Genomic DNA, 2362 nt, shown 5'->3' with positions numbered 1-2362 from the left:
GACGGCGACGGCAAAAATCCGCTGAGAGTGTCCATATAATGCTATCGCAATAAAACGCACGCAATCTCCCCTTGCCCGCTTACCTGCTCCCACTCTCCTGCCCAGGCGCGGTCGACGTGTTTCTTCTCCCTCGCGCAAGCGAAGAGGGCGTGCTCTCCCGCATGCTTCCCTCATTCCAAGCGCGCCCGCCGCAGCATGTCACCGTACTGGATTTTTTTATGGACCATCACGGCATCGACGACGCCGACGACGCATTTTCGCTTGGAGTGTTATGTAATTTATATCTAAACTAAATTTATATCTAAAGCCCGAGCATCACGCTAAATAGCAGCACCTGGCCGCAAAACAGCGAAAACGGCAAGGATGGCGTGCAGCTCATGCGTCCCTAGGCTCCTGCAGAGAAGTCTCGTGGCTGCAGAGTTCTTGCCAGAAGAGTTACACACCCAGGATACTTTCAATCAGGAAAAGATCACCGCGAAACTAGGACAGAATAAACGAAATTTGAGTGAAATACGTTTACAGTTCCGCGCCACAAACAAACAAGCAAATCACTGATTGACTGAAGTTTTGCCTGTGGTTCTGTATGACGCAGACTTTTCGCGCTGTATTGTCCGTTCTTCTTTGCCTGAAGCCAGAGAAGAGTTCCAGTGCTGTTCTCAACAATTAAAAGTAAAAAAACAACCGCCTTCGCCGATAGAGACCGCTTTAATAGGCTTGCAATATGGTCATTGTTTTAAAAAGAACTGCAAAAACGAAACCGTCAGGCCAATAGCGCCGCCAATACTATCTAGACCGTTTAAAATAAAAGCGATGCGAAAGTTTATTTTGGTCACGCTCAGCAAGGACAACCAGCGAAAGTTTAGAAAATTTGGCAGAGGAAGTGGAAAACAAATAATTATTTTGTTTCTGCGTCAGTTAACCAGCGCGAAGTTTCCAAGAAGTCACGTGCAAGAAGGTTAACTCAAGAGGAGCCGCCATTGTCAGTTTTTTCACGTCCGCTAGCAACGGTTGTTTCCTCGTGCATTGTGAACGAACCATGCCTGGCCTCCTGCGCAGCGATGAGTAAGTTGAGCATCAGCAGCACCAGCAGCTCCGATGATACCAGTCAAGGCACCCTGGAACTAGCAAAGGAGGCCTGCGAAATCCGCGATGTTTGGGCCTCCAACCTCGAGGAAGAGTTCTCCACCATCAGGCGCCTGGTCCAGAAGTACAACTACGTCGCAATGGATACAGAGTTCCCTGGCGTCGTAGCGCAGCCCGTAGGAAAATTCCGAAGCATCACCGACTATCAATACCAAATGCTGCGCTGCAATGTGGACTTGCTCAAGATTATCCAGCTGGGCGTCACTTTTCTTGACGAGGACGGACACAAACCGGAAGACATCTCTACCTGGCAATTCAACTTCAAGTTCTGCTTGTCAAAAGACATGTTCGCGCAAGACTCGATCGACCTCCTGGTCAGCTCTGGTATACAGTTCCCAGGCATGAAAAGGAAGGCATTGAGGCGTACGAGTTTGCCCAGTTACTCATGACTTCTGGAGTTGTCCTCTCAGACGATGTTAAGTGGCTCACTTTTCACAGTGGCTACGACTTCGGCTACCTGCTGAAGGTGCTGACAGGCGAGAACCTGCCCGCGGCGGAGAAACGATTTCTTGAGTACGCTGAAATCATATTTTCCGTGCATCTACGATGTCAAATACCTCATGAAGAGTTGCAGAAGCCTGAGAGGAGGCCTGCAGGAAGTGGCTGGGCAGCTCCAAGCTCGAAAGAGTCGGACCACAACACCAAGCGGGCAGCGACAGCTTGCTTACTGGTGCTACCTTTTCAAGATCCGAAAGTGTTTTTTCAAAACAAGCTGGACGACAAAAAGTTCCGCGGGTTCCTGTACGGCCTGGGCACGTCTTACGGCATTAACGGCGACCAAATGTTCGAAGTTCACGCTAGCCCACACCATGTCACCCGGATCCTGTCGAGGTCCCCCACAGTCGTCTATTCGACACCCGCCTCCAGGAACGTCGTGCCCTGAACACCTTTGGAAGCCTGCCACTACTAATGTTTTACAGACTTTCGTGTTCTCATTTTGGATTACTACGTGTTCCATCAGCTGACTCTTTTTATCCAGTCATTTTCATTCTTTATCTCCTTCTTCCAAACTTCTCTTTGTGCCTTTCTATTTTTTTTTTTTGCTGTGGCGCTATCATTATAAATTGTGTGTTTTTCATTCCTCCACATGTTTCTATCCAATTACGAGGGACAATTTTGAGCGCTGCAAGCGTTCAGCGCAATGGTAACGATGGTAAGTGCGTGGATTTCATCTGGCCTTCGGCTTCAAGCGACTTCTGGCTTCATAACTGCCTTCATA

At 48.9% G+C, this 2362-nt stretch overlaps 1 pseudogene; it reads left to right on the top strand.

Moving 5' to 3' along the window:
* The first annotated feature begins 1058 nt into the window (after positions 1 to 1058).
* LOC119376503 (CCR4-NOT transcription complex subunit 7-like) lies at positions 1059 to 2026 on the top strand (annotated as a pseudogene).
* The last annotated feature ends 336 nt before the right edge of the window (positions 2027 to 2362 follow it).

The sequence above is a fragment of the Rhipicephalus sanguineus genome, chromosome 1, assembly GCF_013339695.2.
Source record: "Rhipicephalus sanguineus isolate Rsan-2018 chromosome 1, BIME_Rsan_1.4, whole genome shotgun sequence".
NCBI classification, from domain to species: domain Eukaryota; kingdom Metazoa; phylum Arthropoda; class Arachnida; order Ixodida; family Ixodidae; genus Rhipicephalus; species Rhipicephalus sanguineus.
Note: the sequence above shows the minus strand (reverse complement) of the source record. Positions and strands in the feature narration are given on the sequence as shown.